Source organism: Equus asinus, chromosome 19, assembly GCF_041296235.1.
Source record: "Equus asinus isolate D_3611 breed Donkey chromosome 19, EquAss-T2T_v2, whole genome shotgun sequence".
NCBI classification, from domain to species: Eukaryota; Metazoa; Chordata; class Mammalia; order Perissodactyla; family Equidae; genus Equus; species Equus asinus.
Genome location: NC_091808.1, coordinates 8961183 through 8988215, shown reverse-complemented (window position 1 = coordinate 8988215; position 27033 = coordinate 8961183). Strand labels below are relative to the sequence as shown.

The 27033-nt window shown below is 44.8% G+C and overlaps 1 long non-coding RNA gene across 1 annotated transcript; it reads left to right on the top strand.

The window, feature by feature from the left end:
* Window positions 1-252: 252 nt before the first annotated feature.
* LOC123278522 (uncharacterized) lies at window positions 253-10682 on the top strand. Its single transcript, XR_011495511.1, has 3 exons — window positions 253-852; window positions 1067-2380; window positions 3790-10682. It is a non-coding gene; the product is annotated as an uncharacterized lncRNA (long non-coding RNA).
* Window positions 10683-27033: the final 16351 nt, after the last annotated feature.

Genomic DNA, 27033 nt, shown 5'->3' with positions numbered 1-27033 from the left:
CCCCAAGTATCCCCTGAGCATCCACGCAGCCTGTGGAGTTCCATCCCGAGAGGAAGAACCCCCAGGAAACAGGCTCCAGCTTTGTAGGTGGAAAAGGACAACGGCAGGGAGGGAGGGCAGCTGCCCCAGCTTGGCCTAGCAGGGCGGGCTTCCCGGAGAAGGAAAGTCTGAGCTGAGCGGGGAAAGGAGACCCGGCAGGCAGGCGGAGAGAAGAGAAAAAGGAGGCAAACCTAGATGCAAAACAGAGCGACCCCCTTTGGGCTAATGGGGGAATGCCCTCGGGCTTCCAGAGCTGCGGGAAAAGAAAAACAATCGAATTGAGAAGCCTCGCCAAACAGCAACCCAGTGAAACCTACGTCAGCTGGAGGGCAGCCGTGTTGCAGAACCGCGCATGCCCAGACCTAAGGAACGAGGGTAGTGGATAGGAGGAGGGGCTTGTCTCCCGAGGGTGGGAGCCCATTATGCTCTTGGGGGTTTGGGGGCAGCAGGCAAACTTGGGGGAGGATATGAAAGATGAGGCCGAGGGAAAGTGCTGAGTTTCGGGGGGACGTGGAGAGGGAGCAGGGAGTGGGGAAGGTCAGAGCCAGGCTGAAGTGTGCCAAGCCCCAGGCATCAGAGTCGCATCGCTGAGACCCCCTTCTCCCTCCTGGGTCTCTGAAAGGTGAGGACGTGGAGAGAAAAGACCCCATTCTTGTGGGCCCTTCTTGCCTCCTTCCTCTCCTCCAAGAAGGGCAAGGTAAGACTCTCCTGCCTACCGCGGAGTGGCCCTTCCCTGGGACAGTCGATGTCCAGTTAGCAGGACCCTACGGAAGACGAGACTGGGCTTCGATGAGGACACCTCGGGTGAGAAAGGTGTGCAGAAGGGCTTGGGGGGTGGGGGGAGACGACTTGGGGAGGAGGGGCCAAGGCGGGTTCGTCCAGCCCTCCTCCCAGGCGGTGGGAACCAGTCCCTGCGGAACAGCGCCCCCTCCTGGCCGTGGGGCGAGCGGGAGGCTTCTCAGGTGCACGGAGGAGGGGAGGATTGCTCGGGAGCCCATCTGTTTTCTCCGCAATTATTTCATCCCAGAGGCCTTCTTCCAGCTGCATAACTTCCCAGAGAGGACACTGAACAGGCGGTGAGCAGATCTGTGGAGGCCACGCAGGGGAACTGCAGCGGGACCCGGGCCACGTTCCAGCACTGCCCCGGGCCTTCGGTTTCACCACCTGTAATTGGGAAAAAGCGATCCTTGCCTCCTGGACCGGGGCAGAGTGAATCAAGAGGCCCGATGAGAGGCTTCCGACCCCTGGGCGAAGGCAGGAGGAAGCAGCTGGGGCAGAAAGGGGATCTGAATGTCACCGCAGGAACATACACCCTCCCTGGAGGGAGGACCCCGTGCTCATGGCACTCCCCAGGACCATTTGGTGGTAGGGAGCCACAGAGGACACAGAGGCCATGGCTTGGCGGGGTCTCCTTGAGTTCAGTGCCTCCTCTGGGAGTCCTCCACCTACGGGGCCTGGCCTTAGAAGAAGAGCTGGAGGCCAAGGAAGCGTCATCCTTCTTTCCCAGGCCAGAAATTCCAGGAAAGCTTAACCTCATCATGCCATGAGGGCTTTGTCTGACCCCAGGACACCCCCACCTGATGAGCCAGCTGCCCTCCTTCCCCTTTCCCAGGGGCCCTGCCAGCACCTGCTCCAGATGGCCTCCAACCCCGCTGTCCTACGCAGCCCCATGACGTCAGAGTTTATCCCTCCTTTTTTTTTTTTCCCCTTTTAAAAAATAAAAGATAGGCTCAGTTCCCTGGGGGGAACAACTGCTCCCCACATGGCTATCAACAGGCAGGTGAGGGAGTAGAGGCTGTGGCCTGAACCCTGAGAAAGTGAGCAGGCTTGTGAGGGAGAGGGGCCTTCCCAGCAGAAGACGGTTCAGCATCCCGACCTCAGCGTGGAGCATGCACCAGATGTTTGCAGAAGGAATGGATCTGCTGCCAGGCTCTGTGCCTTGGGGACCAGGCCTGCCTTGGCTGGGCTCTTGTAAAACATTGGTCATATGGAGCTTTTCCAAGCCGGGAGCTGCTTCTTGCTGCTCTGGGGGTCCCTGCACTGAGCCCACCTTCTTGGTGTGGACCTAGAGGAGACTGTTGTGTGGTTTGGAAGACCATGTTTCAGATTTGTTGGAGGTCACAGTCTTCAAGGAAGGGGGCTTCTCCCTAAGGACAGAGGGGACCCGAGTGTCTTACAAAAGCCCCTTAACTTGGCACCTTCACAGAAGGGATCATGGGACGGGCCTGCCAGGATCCAGGCCCACCACTCAGCTCAAGAAGCCACGTCTCTGGGTTTTCCAAGCCAGAAACTCCCCTGCAGATTTCTGCCCCGTGAGTGTGTGATCACCAACTGCTTTCTGGTGAGGAGTCAATTTCTAAAATGAGAATGACCAGAAAACACTAGCAAGAGAGAGGCATGATCTAGCCAGATGTTAACGAGGGCTGGAGGGAACATACCCCGCTCCACAATCTGGGCTCCACAGGGATTGGAAAATACTTTTAAGCCCAAAGCCCTTAAATTGTTTGAAAACCACCATTACTTCTGGGCCCAATGTGCAGCGTCACTCACCATTTTCTCCTGGATTGCCTGGGAAAGTCTCTGCGTCCCAGTGCAGGCTGGGTAAGGAGAACCAGGGTCCTTCTTCCCAAATGATGGCCTGTTTTGCCTCGGATGAAATAATTTAAGAGAGGAGGCCCCAGATTAGAGTTCAGTAAGGTTCAGTACCTCCTATCAAGCAGCCGATTCAGGATCTCAGGCCCCATGGAGGTGATAAGGAAGAGGGGCACTCTCTGTGTGTAGTGGGCACATGTCATTTGGTTTTTGCTGGCTGGCTTCTCAGGCCCCTGGAGAAGCTGAAACGCCAAATGCTTGCTTGCATGGCCTCCCCTGCAGTTGGCGCGTGGGTGTGTGACCTGGACCCCTCCCCAGTGAGATGCGCCAGCCCTAGGTTTTACATTGGGAGCCGTTGTCTCGGAGAAGCCAGGGCCACGAGGAACGTCTTCAAGAACACTTCAAGAGCAGTTCCTAGGGCACAGTGGCAGTGGCGGTAGCATCCACTGTCCTGTGTCAGGGTTGTCATCCACACAGTGTTATCATCAATGTTGGTGGCGGGGACAGTGCTGAGGGCCTCACCATCCCCGTTGGTCCTGCATGGGTTGTTTCCCAATCTTCTCGACTGCCCAATGCCCTTTTAATAAATTCCTTTTCTACTTTGTTTGGCCAGAGGCAGGTCTGTTGCTTACGGTAAGCACCCTGAATGATCCCCAGAGAAACCCACGCCCTCGCTGCCTGCTGCTTGACTCTCCAACATTGCATTCTTGGAACAAGCAGTCTGCCAGAGCCCCAAGGCTCCCACAGACAGCCCCTGGTGTGTGGGTGTGAGGGTGAGGACATCAGCGGGGGTCCCGGCCTTTGTCCCACACCATCAGTGATGGATGGAGGGCAAAGTGGACAACACCAAGAGAAGCACAATTAGGAGAGACCGAGTGGTTCCCCATGGAAAGAGCAAAGCAAATCGTCAGGACAGTGTTCGATGATCAGGTCCAGGCTGACTGTGCTGGTCATGTTGTCGTGAAAAATCTCTTTTTAAATTATTTTATGGGACGATTAAAAATACCACACCGGTTCCATAGAGTTAGACAGTTCCTGACCCTCGCTCACAGCCTGGTAGGGGAGAGTTAACTTCGGTAAAATGAATGTGACATATGCTCATACGTATTACTAAATTAAGCAAATATTTCTAACTTCAGCACCTTCTTGCCCCATTAGATCCAAATGTGTTTCTCAAGCAGAACAGGCTTCACGGAGCTAAGAGAAACACAATGTGGTGAGTGATGTGTTATGAGAAAATCCGGAAAGCTGGGTGGTGGCTGCGCTGGGAATGGTGGTGGGAGGCCTGGGAGGCTGCATGCTGGACGCCTGGCTCCAGAGACCAGTGCCCAGATGGAGGAGCCCAGACGGCAGGTCCTGCCCCTTCCTTCTACATCAAGGGAACCCGGACTCAGGGATTAGGCATCATACTCTGGACATCCTGGCCTCAAAGCCCCAGGTGCTAGGCCCCTCCTGGACCTTGGCATGTTACCTTCTCCTTGTCCCCTTGAGTGTTCATCTGGTCCTGGACCTGAAATGAAGTGGGATGGCCTGTGAATCTTCTGGAGTGATGACTCTGCTGAACACTGAGGCTCGTCCTGGGCCTGTCGGTTCCCACAGTCTTCTCCTCAGGTTCAGCTCAGACAGCAGAGGCCCCAGCCCTGGAGTCCCACAGCCCCCTGAGCATGTCACAGCCTTAATACCACTAGGGCTTCCTTCTCTCCTTCTGTCAGCTTCTCGGGGAACTCCTGCGTCTATCTCAATAGCCCCAGCTCTTTGCACACTGCCTGCCACACAGTAGGTGCTTAATAAATGCACAGGGACTGAAGGCTGGCATTGCAATAGGCCTCAGGGGGCAGCAGGAACAGAGTCATCCTCTGCTTTCACAGAAGGAGGGTGCTGGTGAAGCCACCACCTGCCCCATTTTGCAGACAGGGCTGTGGAGGCTACCCGATCTGCCCTCAGCCACACACCGGGCTCTCAGGCTGCTTGGGCCCGAGGGGCGAGCTGCCTGAGCTCCAGTGAGTCATGGGGATCGGGCTGGAGCAGGCGCCCCTGCTTGCCTCAAGAACATCTGCTGAGAGAAACAGCTGTCTCCACTCTGCGCGGAGCGGGCTCCCGTGGGAATGTGGTGTGTGGCTTGGCAGGGGAATGGACACAGCTCCTCTGCCACCATGGCCATTTGCGGGGTGGGGGTGCTCAGAGTTCTGGGGCCTTTGTCATGTCTGTCAGCAGCCATCTCCCTGGGACCACACTGTCCCCTCTCCCCATTCTCTCCTACTTTAATTTCTGGGAGGTCTGGAAAGGACAGAGCCGGGTGGGTTTGGAACGTTGTGGTCATAAGGTTTGAGTAGATGGAGCCTTCTAGTGTCAGGAAGCCAGCCCTCTCTGGTGGCCAGCAGGAATTAGGTGGCCTGGGGCCAGAGCTGGCTGGGACAGGGTTCTGAAAGTGCAAGGGTGACATACATGGGGGGAAGGGAGGAGTCTCTCTTCAATTGTCCTTAAAAGAAAGAGTCCTGAGACTCACCTTGAATTCTGGGTGGCTGGGAGCCTGGCACAGAGTGAGTCCCTCCCGTGTAAGGTGGAATGAATGAACCAGCTCTCATCCACCTGGAGAAACCCTCCCCACACCGGCCAACCTGGGCCCCCAGAGGCTGCCAGGGAAAGAGCCCTATCTCTGCCTTGGGGTGGGATCCCCTCAGCTTCCAACTCCCCTCCCCCAAGCTCTCCTCTGGCTGACACCCACTTGGGAGGCGGCAGCTGGGCCCAGAGCTGCTGCAGAGTCTGGGACCGAGACAGACACAAGACAGTAGCTCAGACATGGGGAGGGCCTGGAGTCCAGGTGGCGTCTGCCTGGTCACGGTGGCCGAGCAGTCCCCAGGCCAAGGCAAGGTGGAGATGGGGGCAGGGCTGGGGTGAGAGAGCCCGTTCACTTCCCAGGACTTGGGCTGAGCTCACACAAGTCTGTTCTGTGGGGAACCACAGAGGGGGGTCAGGGCGGCTCTGTGTCTCCTGGGGGCACAGGGCAGGGGCTGGAGGCTGGGAAAGGAGTTGCCCCCGGCAGTTATCTGAGCCCAGAGGACTTGCCCAGCAGCAATGAGCTCATGGGCACAGGGCAGAGCTGGGTGGTGACAGGAAAGGCACGGCAAATGTTCCCCGGAGACCTGGAGGCGTGGGGCTTTCACACGAGCTCATGTGATAAGCCGCTCCCCAGGCCTCTCCTCTTCAGGCCAGGAGCCCTCAGGCAGCTGTGTCCTCTGGGAGGAGCCCCTGCTGCTGGCCCTGCGGGGCCTCAGTCCTCCACACTCCTGCTCTCACTTGGTTGGAAACCTCTGGCTGAGGCCTAAGAATCCAGCCTTGAGATGACCTGGGTCACGTCAAGCTTATCTGGGTAGAATGATGAACATTGTTTGTTTACTCAATCTTTCTTTTTTGTATAGAATATTCACCCAGTGTTGCAGTGCAAGATCAACAGAGTTGTCAAACTAACAGGAAAATGTACAAATACTTCCACCAATATAGCATGACCTGCCTAGTACTCTGGCAGATTTCCAGATCCTTGGGGCAAAATTTGTGCCAGGATTTGGACTTTTTTAAGGGTTGTGTGTTTACAAATTTATACAGGTAAAAACATCTCTGTTGGGGGCCGGCCCCGTGGCTGAGTGGTTACTATCATGCACTCCGCTTCGGTGCCCCGGGGTTTCGCTGGCTCGGATCCTGGGCGCAGACATGGCGCTGCTCATCAGGCCACGCTGAGGTGGCGTTCTACATGCCACAACCGGAAGGACCCACAACTAAAAATATACAACTATGCACCGAGGGGCTTTGGAGAGAAAAAGGAAAAATGAAATCTTTAAAAGAAAAATTCCTTTAAAAAGAAAAATCTCCGTGAACATAGTTTTTCTCTTTTCTTTCTCCTTCCTCCCTCTTTCCCTTCCTTTTGTCCTTCCTTCCTTCCCTCCTTTCCTCTCTGTCTTTCTTTCTTCAGTCAGAGGAATTGCTGGTTGAGAGCTCTGAGGATGTGAGCGCTCTGTGGTATCTCTTTATCAGCTCTGGGCCGATGGGCATGACCTGCTATATGTTTAATGTACTTTCTTCCAGCTTCCCTGTTCATGCTACATCTTTATTTGTATTTGTCAGAGACCCTCATAGTTGCCTTAAGTTGTCTTCCTTTAATTTCTAAGGATTTTCTTAAATATTTTTATCAGTTTGTTAATATTTTGATGTTATTTTTCATATTTACAGTGAAGTGTTCTTTCACTCCATCGCTTTTCTTTGTGTTTATATACAGATGTTTACAAATTTTAAAAATGCATTATATTCTTATAGCCTCCCGTGGTTTTTTTAACGACATGCTTGGATAGTTAAACTTGACTCAGGTCTTTCTCCCGAGGGGCCATCTGTTCCCAGAGGTGCCGCACTGCATCTGCAGCATCCAGCCTGGGAAATCTACGAAGAGGCGAAAAGTGTGGACCACAAAGTGCTTTCGATTCTTGTGAATTGGGTATTTTTACCTATGTTGTGCAGATAGGAAACTGAGCTCAGAGACGTTAAATATTTGAGTAAGCATCTCAGGTGGGACCCAAACTCAGAGGTCTGTCTGCTCCGAAACCCACAATTTGTCCTGACAGCAGTGTCTCAGCAGACTGGGTGAACATACACTGCTATATTCTTCTGTTGTGGGTTTTTTTTTTAATGGTGTGTGTGTGTATTTAACTTTAACCTCTCTGGAATGTTCTGTGGTAAATGGTCTGAGTAAGGATTTGCTATTCACCTGTTATTATTACCCATTTCCCATATAAACGTAGTGATACTATTTCTTTCATCATTTTAAAATTTTTGCTCAACTTGTTATATATTAAACTCAAATAAATATGTTCACATCTGCTCTACCATAAAGTTTTGACAACTGCCACATATGTTTTACAGACTGGTAGTATTTCCCTGGTTTTGCCTCAAAATAAAAAAATTTCCTGAACAGTTGTTTTTCCATATAAATGTTATTACTACTTTATAAACTTTTATAAAATGAATTTTAATTAGTTGTATCTTATTTTCATTTAAACATAGGGATTGTTCATTTTATTGTGGTCAGAGACTAGAACTTATACTATTTCTGCGATTTGAACTTTCTGAGATTTTCTTTGTACCTGACTATATGTTATTTTTTATAAATATTTTGTGGGCACTTAGAAATAGGGCTATTCTCGGTGGCGCAGCGGTTAAGTGCGCACGTTCCGCTTCGGCGGCCCGGGATCCGCCGGTTTGGATGACAGAAACCCAACTCTACCTATAGGGGCCTTTATTGTTTCTGTAACTGGGAAGTCCAGAGAAGAGGGCTATTACCGAATGACAACCAGGGACGGTAATTCGAATGATGTCAAGCCTCCCTTTTTCTCCCCATAACTCTTCTCTGCCTCTGTAGTGACTGTATTCTCTCCTACTGCAGGGGTCTTTCTCCACGTGCCAGAGGAGGGAGATGCCCTCAGATATCTTCCTCTGATGTCTAGGCAGAATCTTACAGCAGGACTAACTGGTCCTGTTTGACTTGAGTCCACAATCACGGTGGCCAGGAAAATGGATTTCCTTAGACTGGACAATTTTAGCTCAAGTACCCATCTCTGGTGCCAACAGGTAGGGTATGGAGATTGACAGCCCCAACAGAACCCTGGGGAATAAGGAAAGGATGAGTCTCCGAAGGAAATTTCATTACTGTTACCAAAAGGAGGAGGGAACCGAGTGCTGTGAATTGAAGAACAACAGTTGTTGGAGCCGGCCCAGTGGCGCAGCGGTTAAGTGCGCACGTTCCGCTTTGGCAGCTCAGAGTTCACTGGTTCGGATCCCGGGTGCGGATATGGCACTGCTTGGCAAGCCATGCTGTGGCAGGCATCCCACTTATGAAGTAGAGGAAGATGGACATGGATGTTAGCTCAGGGCCAGTTTTCCTCAGCAAAAAGAGGGAGATTGGCAGCAGTTACATCAGGGCTAATCTTCCTCAAAAAAACAACAACAAAAAATAATTGTCTATGGCAAGCTGCATCCTCTTGGTAATGACTGATGCAGTGATGGGCATATGACCCAAGCCAGGCCCATTAAAGAACTCCAGGGATTTTTTTCTACCCAGAGCCAGCAAGAAACAAATCTCTTTCCTGTAGTGCATAAGGTGGTCAGCCTAGAGGTGGGCATTCAGTCTCTGAGTTCCATCGTTCTGAAGCCAGCTGAATCTGGAGCAGTACCTAAGGACAGTTGACCGTCCCACAGAAAGCAATTTGCTCCCCTGCAGCCCAGGCGCTGGTGGGGGATCAACTTCCCAGAGTCCCAGTCCCCCAAACAGGCACCAAGCATTATAATGTTAAAAAAATTGTGAAAGTTTTAATTTTATTTTATTCTAACAAAAAAAAAAATGAAAATAGTTTTTTTCTGACTACTATGTAACCTGTGCTGCATCCCCAGGTTAATATGTAAGATTTTTTCATGTTAAGATAAGGTTGACCAGAAAATTCTTGAAATCCTTTTTCTTGTCTATTTCCCAAAGCATTCCAAAAAAATGGATCATTATGACACAGAAAATACAATGATAGCAATGGATGTGAAGAAGACAACCTGTAGGCTTACCAGCCGGAAACAGTCGCTGTTCACATTCTGGTTTATATCCTTCCATATATTTATCTATGTATATAAACACATAAAGATGCACTTTCTAACTAACAGATGCTCTTAAACTATGACACTGTTTTGTAGCCTCTTTTTCCACTTAACCACAACTCTTGAGCCCTTCCGGTGTGTCCGGTGCTGTGCTGAGCACTTCACACTTGACTCGTGTCATCTTGCCGTCTTCTTCCTTCCACCACCATAGGTAGGTTTATGTTGTTGCTTTCCATGGCGTTCTAATGAACGAAGCTCTCCTAATTTATTTAATCACTTCCTCATTGATGGGTTTTTACTGCTATAAATGTAACAAAACAACCACAGATGAGCTTACATCTTGCAATCTGTTATGATTATCTTAATGGCGCCAGAGAATCAGACCCCATCCTGGTGGGTGGGGAGGGGCTGCGCCGGCAGTGACTGGATGTTTCCACCATCGGATAACGTCCCGGGACAGTAAGTGAAGAATGGGGAGGGGCCTTAGATGAAGATGGTGGAAGAACTCTCTGCCGCTGATGGCTGGGTCCGCTGGGGCTGGCTTTGCCATAAGGAGAGGCCTGGGGCAGTTCTAGAAGGGGCCATGAGCTGCCCCTGGCCAAATAGAAGCGGGTGCTTCCCAGTGAGTGAGTGACCCTGGGCTGGGTCTGGGCCTGCACATTGCTGTCTCCACTGTGCTTGCCATCCAGTCTCCAGCGCCTTCGGAGAGCTTGGCCCTTGCTCTGCTGGGGGAATTAAGAGAAAGAGCTGGTCCCCTGTTCCGGGTGAAGTGGCCAAGGGAGACCATGTCCCTTTCCTCAAGGCCAGATCAGGGCTAAGAGGACTGTTACTAGGTCAAAAGGTATCCATTTACAGAGGCTTCTGATACGTATTGACAGACCGCGCTCCAAAAAGTTTATACATACTTACACTCTTCCCACAAACAGTGTGAGAAGCCCTTTTCCTCCAACCCTCACCAACACTTTGTGTTACAATCTTTTTCACCGTTGCTCATTAAGTAGGTGAGAAAAGACATCCCATGAGTTTTGTGGTTGTGGTGACATGTGTGGTTTTCTTTTTCCTTCTTTTTTCTTTTCTTTTTCTTTTTAAAATCTTCCCTTGATTACCAGTGTAGTTGAACGTCTTCTCATGAGGTCACCGGCCATTTGCAAATCTTGATCAATTACCGCTTCATATCCATCGTTCGTTATTCTACTGGAGGATTCTTTTACTCCTAACTTACTTGTGACAGGTGTTTACATATTGGGAACATTATCCCTTTGCTTTTCACATGTTGAAATGCTGTTTCTCAGTTTCCGCTTTGACTTTTAAACACTTGTGAATAAATATGGAAGTTTCAAATCTTTATATAGTCAAATCTATCACATTTTTTAATGGTTTCTTGCTTTGGTGTCATTTTTAGAAAGACTTGCCACTTCACTTCCTAAGATTAAATAAACATCATTTATTTTTTTCTCCAGATCTTTCATGGGGTTTGTATGTGTTGCTGTATGTGTACCTTTTTACTTCTAATCTATCTGGAATTTACTAAGGTGTGAGGTAGGGGTCCAGTTTTATTTTTTAACATGGAAATATTTAAAGCAGGTGTTGTCAGTCATCTACCACAATCGTTAAAAAAAAAAGTCCAAATAAAGTGTAAAACATCTAACTTTAGACAATATTATTTCCTGATGAAACCTCCAGGCTAAGGTTAATTACAAAGCACACTGCCAGACTCAGTAATGAAATATTTTGAATTCTTTTATCGGATTGTTTAGCTACAAGCATGTCATCAGGTAAGAAAGTTTGGTTCAGGGGCTGGCCCGTTGGCACAGTGGTTAAGTGTGCACGTTCTGCTTTGGTGGCCCGGGGTTCACCAGTTCAGGTCCCTGGTGCGGACATGGCACCACTTGGGAAGCCATGCTGTGGCAGGCGTCCCACATATCAAGTAGAGGAAGATGGGCATGGATGTTAGCTCAGGGTCAGTCTTCCTCAGTAAAAAGAGGAGGACTGGCAGCAGATGTTAGCTCAGGGCTAATCTTCCTCAAAAAAAAAAAAAAAGAATTTAAAAATAAAGGAAAGTTTTGTTCAGAAAGAATCATTTTTTTAAAATTATTGATGTTTAGCCATCTTTTCCTGTCAATACTTAGACAGCAGCCCAGCTGTTTACTGAGTCCATGCCAGCTCTCGGCAGTAAAAAAAAAAGGTCACGGGAAGACGTTTAGCTTTTCACTTTGCCTAGCACAGCGTTCTGTGGGGTGAAGTTGGGAGGGATGAGCATCCAGCTTACCCAAGAGTGATATCAAGTCATTAAAATACAACTTAATGAGAGGGGAGCGCAGAATCCAACTGTTTTACTCCATTTGAGATTATATCTGATCACTGTCTCCCTTTGTAACCAAAACAGCCTGGACCAGGCACTTGTAGGGTGAAGGTGCCAACCCCAGATCTGTGTCAGGAACTGGGTTCCCCCCTGAGAACGTGGGGTGAGACCCTCCCTGATTCTGCCCCTGGAGCCCAAAGCCAAGGAGAGAGCTTTAGTCAAGGTAATAAATGCTCTTATGCGCCTAAAATCTCCTCCCAGAGTGATGAAGGATACAAGAGGCTCCGAGTGGCCAGGTGACAGTGAGCCCGTTACTCACAGAGGTCCAGACTTGGGGAGCAGTGGGATTTGCTCTGGCACGCTAACGTGCAAGAAACGCTATACTTTTCTAAATCAGATTAAATGTGGCTCAGCCTTCAGCCATCTTATTGATAGGACGGCCAATGTCAGCATCTTGGGGAGCTGTTTCTCTGCCCTAGGAATCCCCAAGAGTCCTGGTGGGGGGGTGCAGTTGGAGTCAGCCTCGCACAACTCAGAGGGTTAACTGGGAGAATTTAGTGAAGGGACTACTCACAGGATAAGGGAACTAACAGGAGATATGACACACAGCTGGGAGCACAAAAGACGGGGCTGTCAATAGTACTTTTAAGAACCAAAAACAGCCACTGCCAGAACCAGGGCCAAGCGGGGCAGGGAATGGATCTGGGGGGTAAGTGGAGAATAACCAGCGGGAGGACTTATGGGAGGCCCGAGAGGAACCCCCAGCCTGTGGTCGCACTGGTGTTTCTTTACTTGGATCTAGGAAATGGAGTGATCACCAAGCACGCTGGCACCATGGTGGGCCTAAGGGGCTTGGTTGTGTGTGAACTGGAAAAGCTGTGCTGCCTTGGGGTGCTGGTGCTTTTCCTGGACACCCTGGTAACAGGGGGCGCAGCTTCTCCCTCCCCCTCTCATCTAAGGGACCCGGGAGTGGCGCTGGTCCCACGGTGGCAGCAGAGTGGTGGGGCAGCACTAGTGCCATAGGAACTGTGATTTTGAGGCACTGCTGGAGCTTTCACTGTGGCTGGACCTGCAGTGGCACCACAGCCAGCAGAACTGGTGAGCTGGGTCCACCACAGACATCAGGGCTCAAGGGCTGGAGGCCCCAAAGCCAGCCAGCGAGGCCGTGGGTGGGAGTGGAGGTGGGGTGGACGCCTGCAGGGGTGGCAGCTTTTGTCCCTGAGGGGCCGTCTGAATTTCCACTTCCCCAGCAGGCAGCTGGAGAGGCAGTAGGAGGACAAATTTGGGGACATACGGAAGCCCCGCAGGAGGACTTCCTATATTAGGGGAGACTACACCCCCAAACTGACTGGCTTTCCTGCTGGCAAGGCAGGGAGGTCCCAGAGTAAGGGGAAATTTGGACATGAATGTAAATGGGCTCTTACTTGTCTGCCAAGCAGGTGAAGTTTATGACTTTCCCATTACATTGGTTTTGATGGTGTGGAAGGTAATTGACATTTTTCACCAAGGGAACTAGGAATGGGTTCATGACGTCCAACGCTTACCTTCACAGCACTGAAATGGAACAAAACCTGGGGAAGAGATTGCCTTTTGAGAATTCCCTTTATCTGCTGAGAGCTGTGAGGTTAGCTAATGACAAGAAAACCTCCTTCTTAGGAGATTGTCCCTACGGAAAAGAGAGCTTCCCTCCAAATTTTCATCATAAGTCAACGCCTTGAACAAGTTTATATTGCTGGAAAGGATAAATATTCACTTAAAAGGTGGAAATATTTATTCAACAAAGAACCAACCCCTCAGATTTGTTGAAATTAGTTTAATACTTCCTTTCAAATCCCATGTTAAAGGTTGGCATGAAAATAAATTCAGCGTCGTGATTATTCTAAGGATCAGTAAATATAATGGACTGAGGGTTGTAGCAAGTAAACTTGAATACACACAGGCATTTTTCACCTGTTTGAAACAAAGTAAGAATTTTTTAAACAGCTTTCTGAGATATAATTCCTACACCACACAGTTCACCCATTTAAAGTGTAGACTTCAAGGGCTTTTAGTATAGCCAGAGAAACACCACCATCACCACAATCTGTTTTAGAACATTTTCATCACCCCGAAAAGAAACCCCGCAACCCTTAACCATCAACCCCCAATCCCTCCATGGCCCCCAGGCCTGAGCAACCACCAAGCTATTTTCTGTGTCTATAGACTTCCCTATTCTGGACATTTCATGTAAATGGAATCAGACAACATGTGGCTTTATGCGTCTGGCTACTTAACATAGTGTTTCTAAGATTCAGCCATGTTGTAGCAGGTATCAGTACTTCATTTCTTTTTATGGCTGAATAATATTCCATTGTATAGATTTACCATATTTTGTTTATCCTTTTATCAGTTGGGTTGGACATTTGGGTTGTTTCTACTTTTTGGTTATTATGAATAATGCTGCTATGAACGTACATGTACAAATTTTTGTGTCAATGTATGTTTTTGTTTTCTTAAGTATATACCTAGGAGTGGAATTGCTGGGTCACGTAGTAACCCCATGGTTAACTTCGGGAGGAACTGCCATACTGTTTTTCAAAATGGCTGCACCGTGCATTCCCGCCAACAGTGGATGAGGGTTCTGATTTCTCTACGTCATTGCCAACATTTGTTATTATCTGTCTTTCTGATTATGGCCATTCTAGTGGGTGTGAAGAAAGTAAGACATCTTTAAAAAAGAAAAATAGCAGTGAGAGCTAAACAGTCTCATGTACAATCTTGAATTATTTTTCATTAATTGTGATTAGAGTAGCTATATACATATAACGTTAACAGTTTATTCTCTTGGTAGGTTATTAAGCACATCTTTACATTCTATTTTCTCCATATGTAGTAAAAGGAAACTTTTAAGATTGTGCAAATGTAAACTTATTCCAATTTAGTAAAGTAATCATAAATTGCACATAAAATCATGGGACACACGATGTTTCAGTCAACGATGGACCACGTATACAATGGTGGTCCCGTAAGATTAGTCCCTAGAGCCTAGGTGTGTAGTAGGCTGTACCATCTGGGTCTGTGTAAGTGCACTCTATGATGTTCATATAATGGTGAAACACCTAACACGCATTTCTCAGACTGTACTCCCGTTGTTAAGCTGTGTATGACTGTAGTAACATCTAAACGAGAGATTTTACTATGTATGCTCTCATGATGCTCCTTGACCATCACATTTCACACAATGAAGACATCCCTACAGATCCTACAGAGCTCTCCATTGGAAGAAATATCAACACAGAAACCAGTGAAGAGTGAAGTGTGGGGAAAATCAGAAGAGACAATTTTTCATGTCGGATATTTTAAAAATAGTGCTTGTATAGAACAACCGCTGTTCCTAAATTACTAATTATTAACTTATTTAATCCTGGTAGGTATTTTCAGCCCCATTTCATAGAGAAGGAAATTGAGGCACAGCAAGTTGGAGTAACTTGTCCAAGGTCACATAGCTAGGAATGGCAGAATCGGGATTCAAACCTAGGAAGTCTAGTTCTAGAGTTTGCACTGATTAGTCAAATTTCTGGGCCAGCCCAGTGGCATAGTGGTTAAGTTCACGTTTGTGTGCTCTGCTTTGGCAGCCCAGGGTTGGCAGGTTCAGATCCTGGGTGTGGACCTACACAGCACTCATCAAGCCATGCTGTGGCAGCATCCCACATACAAAATACGGGAAGATTGGCACAGATGTTAGTAACACTCTTCCTCAAGCAAAAAGAGGAAGATTGGCAACAGATGTTACCTCAGGGCCAATCTTCCTCACCAAAGAAGAAGAAGAAGAAGAAATGAAAAAAATTCTGTCCTATTCATTTGGGAGATTGACAAAGGTATATCAAATGTGTCTGCTCTGATAATTGAAACCACCCAGCAAAACAAACTCTTTTATAAAACTAGGACAAGCAAGCCCCCAAGGATCATCCAAAACCTGCTCAGATTCACACTATTGGATACACAGTGGCTCCAAGGAATTTCTCTCCCAAGACAGAGGAAGCAATCATAAGTTTAGGAGCAAGAGGGAGACGGCTTCTGACTTCTTCCCACGCCAGGGTCCGCTTCCCTGCTGACTTGGGTTGCCTAATAGCCTTTAACGGGCCGATCTCCCTTATTCAGATGAAAGTGTGTTTAATTTGCTGACCATCTGCTGATAAGAGGTGAGAGAAGAAAGATCTCCCTTGAGGTGTGCCTGGAAGAGTTTTGAGAAAGCCTCATAGACAAATAGTCCTAATAGAATTTGAAAGTAGCTTGACCTCCTCAGCCTCCAAAAAGCAATAATCTCACCGGTTCAGCCCCAAAGGCTTGGACAGCTCTGCTAGGGGTGGAAATGGAGCTGTGTATTTGGGGAGGAAGGAGAGGAGCCGGACCGGAGGAGAATGGTAATCAAGGATGTGGGAAGAAGGAAGTCCAGAATGCTCTTCCCAGGACAGAAATAGGAGGGAGGTCAGCATTCCTCCGAAGCACCACCTCACCCCCAGGTTTGTTCTATCCACCGTCCTTCAGCACCGTCAGGTTATGCTTAAGATGTTTTACAAAGAATTGTTGGTTAAGATTAGTCCGTCTGCATTTTGAAGTGTCCCAGATGCCAGAAATCTTCTCATTCTTCAGTGACTCTAACACAAGATTATACAAATATTTATGTACTTTTTATTTCAGCACATACTACTTTTACAGTTGTATATTTTAGATCTTTCTGGAATTTGTTTCCGGTTAAAGTGGAGGATACAACAATTTTTTCCCCCGATGGGGAGCCAGTTGCCCCAACACCATTCGTGGAGTTTTGCAACACGTTTGTTGAGTTTTTCTCCCACCAATTTAAACTTGCACTTTTCTCATGCTGGATTCTCATATGTATTTAAGGAAAGCTTTGGACTCTGTTTTATTGCCTTGCCTGCCTATTCCCGACCATGCTGTTTTCTTCACTGTGGTTTAAAAACATGTTTTAATATCCACCAGAGCATCTCACTCCCAAGATACTCTCTTTTTTCAGGATTTTCTTTGCTCTCCTTTCATGTTTATTTTCCAGATGAACTTTAGAATAACTTATCCGAGTTCCCCAAATAGCCTGCCATGATTTTATGAGATTTTATTGAATTTACACGTAAACTTAGACAATTTGGCATCTTTTCAATATTGAGTTTTCCTATCCAAGAACAAGATGTGTCTTTCCATTTTCCATAGCTTTAAAGTTTCCTCATGTAGGTCCTACACATTTTTATTAAGTTATTCCTGGCTTATTATAGGTTTTGTGGCTATAATAAATGGAATTTTAAAAACGCTATTTCTTACCGATGATTTTAGTAATTATGTTTTATTCCTGGTTATTGCTGCCATATAAGGCTATTCATGTTTACATATTAATTTTAAATGTGGACTAATAATTAAATATTCTTGTTGTATTAATAGTTTTTCATTCTATTTCCTTGGTTTTTTGGTTGTTTTTTGTTTTTTGGGGGGTTGTGGCACACTGTCAAATCACTGGCAAATAATGATAATATGGTCTCCTATTTTCCAATTCTTGTTATTGAGTTTAATGAAATGGCCATTTAAAGGAAATATAAAAGCAGCCCTACACAAAAAACATTAAAAAAAAGAAACCAAATAGCTTGCTACATGACAATAAGAACTCGTCAGCAAATACACGTAAAACCCCGTTAACAAAAACCATGTCAAGAATCAAACATAACTTAATGTTAGGGGACATGAGGAACACTTGACTAAATGGAGAACTGTGCCACGTGCCTCCACGGGAAGATTTACCATTACAAAGTTGTTAATTCTCCCCAAAGGATTGCATAAATTTAACATGATCCCAAACAAAACCTCAACAGCTTTGTGACTGCTGAAAAAACGGACCTAAATTTTCTCAGGAACGATAAAACTATGAAAACGGTCACGAAGATTTTTTAAAAAGAAAAACCTTGAGGCTGGCCCGGTTGCATAGTGGTTAAGTTTGCCCGCTTGGCTTAGGCAGCCCTGGGTTCGTGGGTTTGGATCCCGGGTGCAGACCTGTGCATTGCTCATCAAGCCATGCTGTGCCAGGCATTTCACATATAAAATAGAGGACGATGGGCACAGAGGTTAGCTCAGGGCCAATCTTCTTCTTCAAAAAGAAAAGACTTAAGGCATACTATGTGGTCTTAGACATGTGGAGGACACATATACTAGTGTTCTAAACACTAATTAGTGATGTGTTACTGGTAAAGGACTAGATAGGTTGAAAAAATAGAACAGGAGGTTTGGAGACGGACCAAGTTTATAGAATCAGGTCTCAACTATCTGGCTCAGACAGATAGATTTAAAATAATAGTAGTGCATTGATAAAAATTCCTATATATGAATCAGATAAAACAGGCACACATTAAGAAGGCGCCTGTGGCACAGGACCCCCAGGGAACCAGCGGGCGCCTCGAGCTGCTGCTCTGGGCACTCCCTGCTCACCCTGCCCGTCTCACTGCTCACAGCGCCGGGCAGTGAAGACGGACCCTTTGGGGGGCGTCCCTCACAGCCAGTTCCAAGAAAAAAAGCTTAGGCCCTGGGAGGCCATTCTGGGGATGCCCTGGGTGCACGAGGCCGCGGGCTCTGCAGCTGGGTTTCCACTGAAACCCCACTTGTTGGGGAGCTGCTCCCCAAGATCCAGGTCGTCCAGTGCCTCCCACCTGGATGAAGCACATCTCTTCTGTGCTTGGAGAGAAGGGAAGAAGGGCGCTCCCTCCTGGGCTGGGCCGCCTATACCTTCAGACAGGGGGCTGGGGCGGGGGGAAGCTCTCAGCTGCCTCCTGAGGCCATGTGGTTTGGGGACAGCCTTGTCACCTCACAGTTGGCAGCTCCCTGGTGGCAGAAGGAACCAAAGGGAGGATGGCGGGAGAGACTGGCCTCCAGGCTGCTACGTCCCCAAAAGTACCAGCACTCTTGCCTTGGCCTCCTCCAAGAACCCCTCCACCCCTCAGAAGGTGCCCCTCCTTTGAGTTTTCTTAGTGTGTTCAATGGCACAATAAGAATGTTTTGTTAGGGCCAGCTGGGTGGCGCAGCAGCTAAGTGTGCGCGTTCTACTTCGGCGGCCCGGGGTTCGCCGCCACTTGGCACGCCATGCTGTGGCAGGCGTCCCGCATATACAGTAGAGGAGGATGGGCACAGATGTTAGCTCAGTGCCAGTCTTCCTCAGCAAAAAGAGGAGGATTGGCAGCAGTTAGCTCAGGGCTAATCTTCCTCAAAAAAAAAAAAAAAAAGAATATTTTGTTAAAAAATAAACGTGTTTGGATCTAGGTATTTTCAGACTGAAAACGTGCTCTTCTCTGCAGACAGATGGCATAGCTGGTGGGGAAGATGTTGGCCAGTATTTTCAAACAGAGTTCAGTGACTATTTTTCTTCAAAAAGAATAAAAATGATGACGCCTGAATAATTCACTCAAGCGAATGAGTTCGTTGTGTAACTTCCCTCTTCATGGCTGAATACTTGCCATCCATAACCCTGAGGCAAAAATGTAAATGTTTTTACTGCATTTGACAAGATAATTCTGGTGAATACGAAGTTTGAGAATTTGGTTAGAAATTCTCACGGGCAGTATGAGGCAGTGGAAAGCCCCAGGCTTTTGCCCAACGGCTGTCTGCAGGGCCTGGCCCTGTGGATGGGCCTCCTTGCAGTGGGAGGAGAGGACATAGAAGATTCTGGGTCAGTAGCAGGAGAAATAACTAATGCAAAGGGGGAGAAACCAGAAGAGGGAACCAAGATGCAGACTTAAGAGGGACACCTGAGCAGAACTCTTGAGAACAGGCAACATCTGGCTTGTTCACAGTGATATCCATAGTACCAAGGCTTCTGCCGGGCATCTTATATACATCCTCTCGATGATGCACGAGGTAATTCTCATTACCCCCATTTCACAGACAAGGAAACTGAGGCTTGAATAAGTGGTTTGCCCAAGGCCATGGGCTGTCAGTGGTAGAGGTGGAATTCAAAGCTCTCTGAACCACAGAATCTGGTTGCCTTCAAACAGAGCAGGCAACATGACAGTGTCAATTGGATAGATGGACAGATGACGGATATTGGGGTGGAGGAAACTAGAAAGATAGGGGAACAATATGCTGCTGGACAGGGATGGGGGCGTTTCACCGGATGCCTTTTCATGCCTTTTGAATCTTGCGCTAAGTGAGCCTATCACTTTTCAAAATAAATATGTAAAACAACGAGGATTAATATCTCCCACGCAGAATAAAAGGCCACTTTTGAAGGATTGAAAATCAGCTTCAGCTTCTGTTTTCATTTTTTTCCAAAATAAATATTCTAAGCCCAGCATGATGCCCTGGCTGCTGTTCTACTCTTGTAGATTAAAAATAAATGAGGCAAAAATGGACAGGAAATTGTTTACAGCAAGAATGACAGGATGGATGTTAACTAGACATTTTGCAGTGATCATTTCACATTATATACACGTGTCGAATTATGTTATACTCCTGAAACTAATATAATGTTATATGTAATTATATCTCAATTAAAGAAAAGAATAATAGAAAACAGTTAACATTACACTTTAATAAGAGATTTTACAAATTAGTTGGATTGAAGGTTTTTCTTTTTTTTTTTGGAAGATTAGCCCTGAGCTAACATCCACCACCAATCCTCATCCTTTTGCTGAGGAAGATTAGCCCCGAGCTAACACGCGTGCTCATCTTCCTCCACGTTCTATGTAGGACACCTGCCACAGCATGACTGGATAAGCGGCGCACAGGTCTGTGCCCAGGGTCCTCACTGGTGAACCTGGGTGCCAAAGCAGGACGCGCAAACCCAACCACTATGCCTTCAGGCCAACCCCACAGAATAGTCTTTCTAACAAAATGGTGCTGGGATAGCTGGATAATCACAGGCAAAAAGTGAAGTTAGACCCCTACGTCATACCATAGGCAGAAATTCACCCAGAATGGATCAAAGACCTAAGTGTAAGAGCTAAAACTGCAAAACCGTTAGAAGAAAACACAGGTGTAAATCTTCATGACCTTGGATTAGGCAACAGTTTCTTAACAGAAGATAGATGGCGGGCTGCTTAGGGCCGGGAGGATGGGAGTGAAATAGGGAGCGACTGCTCATGGGTTACGGGGTTTCCTCTGCATGTGATGCAAGTGTTCTAAAATTGATTGTGGCGATGACTGCACAACATTGTGAGGATACGAAAAGCCACTGAATGGTACATTTTAAAATGGTGAATTTTATATTATGTGAATTAGATCTCAATTTAAAAAGTCTGCATCTCTCTAACTATTTAGTTCTGGATGGTGGAATTACATATAAATTTTAGTTGCTTTTTTATAACCAAATGCATTATCTAAGTTTTTCCAATGAAGATTTATAATGTATATAATAAGGAATAAAAGATAAAAGAAAACTCTAAAATAAACATGGAACATACTAAGACACAATTTATAAAAGAAGACGTATACAATAGTTGCACATTCTGCGCCTGTGCCACATAAATGTACAGTACCAGTATCAGAAAATAGAATACAATGAAAATAACTCTGCAAAAGTGGGAAAGTTACGTATGAAGGAAAATTTTTTGACCTTTTTTTGTATTGTAATCTTTATCTTTACAAGTCGGCAGGAAATGATATTTGCCTCATAAGATGAATGAGGTTTTTGTTTATCTATTTGATATTGAAAGTGTTAATGACAACATTACCAAGTTTAGGTACTTTTTCCTAAAAATTCACTCATTCATTCCACAAATCTTCATTGAATAAGTTTTCCCTGTTTCTTCCTTTTCTTTTTGCTAATCTATCTTTCTTGTTTTACCTGAGTTTTCTTTTCTTTCTTGTGTTAATTTTATTCAAAATTGTTCATTTCCTTTAATGTTTTAATTTATTAGGGTTTAACTTTAAATAGTATTTCCTAATAATTGAAACTCCTTTGTGTTTATTTAGTCTTTTGAACTTTGTTTCTCCTATATTCTCTTGGGTATTTAATTGGCTAGAGTAGTGGTTTGTAAATATTATATTTATTAATGTTTTGTCTCAGTTTTACATACTACACAGATATTCTCTTATTTCCTAACTTATTTATTTGATTTTATATTTATTACTTTCCATTGCAAATTTATTATTTTAATTTTTTTTTAAATTTAGGTGTAGGTTTAATTTTCTCGTTTTCTTTGTTATTACCTACCACAGGCATGAAAGATAAAAAAAAAAGTGCCTCCATTACAGTTCTAACTGTGTACACGGTATCTTTTTATTCTTTGTCTTGAAAATAATGTCTCCATATTTGATGTTGCCTTTTCAACTCAATTGTTCCATCTTCCATGTTTCTGCCTTTCTTCCATTCTTGGCTGGTCACGTACATATAGGTGGTGTAGGACTTTCTCTCCATTTTTATTGCATGGAAGTCTGAGAAAGTATGTGTAAAATCCTTGTGTATCTGTTGTGAATATCTTTATCTTCAAAATTGCCCTGAATTTTTGGGAAAGCTTAATGCACACATGAGAAACTATTTCCCAATTTTTCCTTCTGGATCAGTTCCTCCAATCGCCTCCTTTTGTAGAAGAAATGGAGGCCCCCAAGGTGCAGGGACTTGCCAACAATCCTTTAGTGGGGCTGGGGCAGGGCCTGTGTTTGGGGCCAATGAATGGAGTATTGTGGTGAGTTTACACCAACATGCTCCAACAGCACCTTTCCTCTGCTGGTGCCTCATTCTGTTGAAAAGCTACATAGCAGGGTTGCTTTAGGCCAAACAGCTTGTTTTGTGGATGCTCTGTCTCCCTGCAACCCACCTGCTGCTTGCAGCATCCTATTGACCTACTGTCCTTGGGCTCCTCTTTGGCCTTCTCTGTAGAAGGGGTTCTTTCCTAGGATGCTGGCTTTTCATGAAAATAGACTTCCATGGGTCCTGCCACTGGTGTTGTGGGCATGCCCAGCTATGCCCGAGTCCTGGGATGAACATAACTTACTCAGTCAAGCTGGGACCTGCTACACTTGCTTTTCTGCAAGCATAACTTATCTGAGCCAGGCCTTTAAATTATTCTATCTCCCTTTTCTTTAAATATTTTTTTATAAGATTCATAGGTGTGGATTTTGTCTTTTTAATCTAGACTATGATTCTGTTTTTAAATAGGAGAATTTAGTCCATTTACATGTAATCTTTTAATTATTGTAATTGTGTTATTCTGTATTTTTCTCAGTTAATGAAATTCTTTGTTTTCTCTTTAACTTAATGTAGGATTTCTATTGGATGCTGTGTTTTTTGATTCATTTAAGTGAGATCAAATGTAACATTTTCTGAACAACCCAATTTCCTAGTTTTACTATGTTTTTGCATACTCAACAAAAAACACACTGTGTTCATTTCTTTATATCTGTTCTAATTAAAAGCTATTTTTCTTTCTTATAAATAGATCCAGAATTTTTTTTTTGTCCTTCACTCACCTTTTCCAAGTCCTCTTTGGTCAAATCCTCTTGATTTTGTTTTGGCATTCTGAAAAGTTTTCTCTCCAGTTAAATATTTAAAAATATGATTATCACATTTTATGACAACTATACTTTATATCCCTGACTTTCAGGCTAGAGTATGCATATCTGTGGAGATAGGATATATATTACATAAGATTATCATTTCTCCCTCCTTATATACCCTTCACTGAAATTTCGCCCCCCTCCCTTCCAACACACACACACTCAGAGCCCCTAAGGAAGGTGTGGACCTGAGCAGCCATAATTCTGCCAGGTGAGTCTCTCTCCTTGGTTCAGCGATTGGCTCCAGCAGACTACCAACCCAGTCCATAGGGTGGCTTGAGTCAGCCAGATGTTTCCTTTCTAGAATTCTAGAATGCAGAGACTCAATCAGCGTTGGGCACTGGAAAAAAAGAAGCAGACTCACCCTTCATTGAAATTGTTTCCTATCCCCAACACACGCCCAGAGCACACTCTGTTCCCCCCACCCCCCGGCACATGACTCCTTGCAGGAGCAAAAAAAATCAGGGTTCTGTTAGGAAAAGAGAGTGCCAAAGAGAAGTTTGGTAGGATACAGGTTCCGCCACAAGATGAAGAATAAAATCTCCACCATCAGTTAGGACAATCATCTCCAAGACACTTGGTTATTTTACACTCCTAAGAGTGACTACTACTCAGGATAACTTATTAAACGATATTAGCAAACACACATATTTACTACGTGCCAGGCGCTCTTCCAAGTGCTTACATGTATTGATTCATTTAAATCTTATATCAGTCTTATGACGTAGGATTATAATCACCCACATTCTGTAGGTAAGGGAAACGGAGACACAGAGAGGTTGAGTAACTTGCCCAAGGTCACACAGTGAGTAATTGGAAGAGTTGGATTTGAACCCAGCAGTTTGGTTCCCCTTGTCTTAAGTGCTGGGCTGCATTGCTGCTGTATTGGAGTTGCAACTTGAGAGACCTCTTTCTGTTAGACCAGCTTCGTATGAGACGTGTCTGGCGGAGGGCAAGGTCCAGGAGAAAAAGTAAAATCTTGTCCTATAAAGACCTCCCTCTGAAGTGAGTTCTCCAACAAAACAAAGGTATACGTGTTCTGGGTTTGGTGAATTTAATACCATTCTTTCTCTTTTAAAGTGTGATAATTGTTAGATGCCATTTGCAGCTGCTGAGATATATGTGTGATTAAAAGAGAAAGTTCATTAATCTGTGTGTCTGTTTTTGTGCCAGTACCATGCTATTTGGGTTATTATAACTTTGTAGTAAATATATATATATATATATATATTTTTTTTTTTTTTTAAAGATTGGCACCTGAGCTAACAACTGTTGCCAATCTTCTTCTTCATTTTTAAAAAATTTTTCTCCCCAAAGCCCCACAGCACATAGTTGTGTATTCTATTTGTGAGTGCCTCTGGCTGTGCTATGTGGGATGCCACCTCAGCGTGGCCTGATGAGCGGTGCCATCTCTGCACCCAGGATCTGAACCAGTGAAACACTGGGCCGCCGAAGCAGAGCGCACGAACTTAACCACTCGCCCATGGGGCCGGCCCCTGTAGTATATTTTGAAGTCAGGGATTGTGATGTCTCCAGCTTTGTTTTTTTTTCTCACGGTTGATTTGGCTATTCGGGATCTTTTCTTGTTCCATATACATTTTAGGATTCTTTGTTCTATTTCCATATTTCTGTGAAGAACATCATTGGGATTCTGATTGGGATCGCACTGAATCTGTAGATTGCTTTAGGTAATACAGACATTTTAACTATGCTTATTCTTCCAATCCATGAGCGCAGAATATCATTTCATTTCTTTATGTCTTCTTTAATTTCTTTCAATAATGTCTTATAGTTTTCACTGTATAGGTCTTTCACCTCCTTGGTTAAATTTATTCCTAGGTATTTTATTCTTTTTGTTGACATTGTAAGTGGAGAGCCCAGAAATAACCCCACACAACTATGGTCTGCCAATTTGAAACAGGGGAGCCAAGAACATACAGTGCAGAAAGGAAAGTCTCTTCAATAAATGGTGTTGGGAAAACTGGACAGCCACATGCAAAAGAATGAAAGCAGACCATTATCTTACATCATACACACAGGTTAACTCAAAATGGATTAAAGATTTGAATGTAAGACCTGAAACCATAAAACTCCTAGAAGAAAACATAAGCAATACACTCTTCAACACTGACCTTAGCAGTATCTTTTTGAATATCATGTCTCCTCAGGCAAGAGAAACAAAAGAAAAGATAAACAAATGGGACTACATCAAACTAAAAAGCTTCTGCTGGCAAAGGAAACCATTAACAAAATGAAAAGCCAACTCATCAATTGGGAGAAAATATTTATAAATCATATATCTGATAAGGGGTTAACATACAAAATATATAAAGAACTCATACAACTCAACAACAAAAAAATACAAACAACCTGATCAAAAAATGGGCAGAGAATATGAACAGACATTTTTCCAAAGAAGATATAAAGATGGCCAACAGACACATGAAAAGATGTTCAATGTCACTAATTATTAGGGAAATGCAAATCAAAACTACAATGAAAGTGGAGAAAAGGGAACCTTCATACACTGCTAATGGGAATGCAAACTGGTGCAGCTACTATGGAAAACAGTATAGAGATTTCTCAAAATATTAAAAATAGAAATACCATATGATCTAGCTATTCCACTTCTGGGTATTTATCCAAAGAACATGAAAACGCCAATTTGAAAAGATACATGCACCCTCATGTTCATTGCAGCATTATTCACAATAGCCAAGACTTGGACACAACCTAAGTGCCCATCAACTGACAATTGGATAAAGAAGATGTGGTATATATATACAATGGAATACTACCCAGCCAGAAAAAAAGACGAAATCATGCCATTTGTGACAACATGGATGGGCCTTGAGGGTATTATGCTAAGCAATATAAGTGAGATGGAGAAAGACAAATACTGTATGATTTCACTCATATGTGGAAGATTAGCAAACAAACACATAGATTTGGAAAACTGATTGGTGGTTACCAGAGCGAAAGGGGGTGGGGGGAGGGTGAAAGGGGTCAGGGGCACATGTGTACGGTGACAGATGGAAACTAGACTTTTGGTGGTGAACATGATGCAGACTATACGGAAGCTGAAATATAATGATGTACACCTGAAATTTACATTACATTATAAACCAGTGTGACCTCGATAAAATAAAGTAAAATAAAATAGAGAAAGTTCGAAACCAGAAAAAATATGCAAGATGGGAGATCAGAGACATAAAAGATTAAAATGAGATGATGAGAGAGTGTAAAAATTAAGACAAATTTAAAGGTAAAAATATGGAAATAAAAATTTAGAGGGGCTGGCCCTGTGGCCAAGTGGTTAGGTTCGCGTGCTCTGCTTCGGCAGCCCAGGGTTTCACCGGTTCAGATCCTGGGCGCGGACATGGCACTGCTCATGAAGCCATGCTGAGGCAGCATCCCACATGCCACAACTAGAAGGACCCACAACTAAAATATACAACTATGTACCTGGGAGCTTTGGGGAGAAAACGGAAAAAAATAAAATCTTTAAAAAAAAATTTTAGAAAGAACACTGTAAATGAGAGAATTTCCTAAAATTCATATTTAAAGGAGACCATGTAAAATAAAAAATAAAAGAAACAAAAGAACAAAGAACTAGAAAATAAAAAATGAAACCTAAAAAGTTAAGAATAATATGCTGATGAAATCCTGACAAAATAAAATTAACAGTTAAAAACATTTAAAAAGATGAAATTTTAAATAGGAACTAGAAGGTAAAAGAGAAATTAAAGTAAAGGCTAAGACCTATGAGGCAAAAACGTGGGGATGTTCTAGAAGCATTTAGATTTTAAATGTTAAGATAAAATTAATACTATAAAGATAGAAGGAAAAGAAAAATATATATTTTTAAAACTAAGGTTAAAGTGAGACAAGAACAAAAAGTCTATAATCAGACAGACTACAAGTGGTCTGGGTGGGTCTTGTTGTTGCAGTTG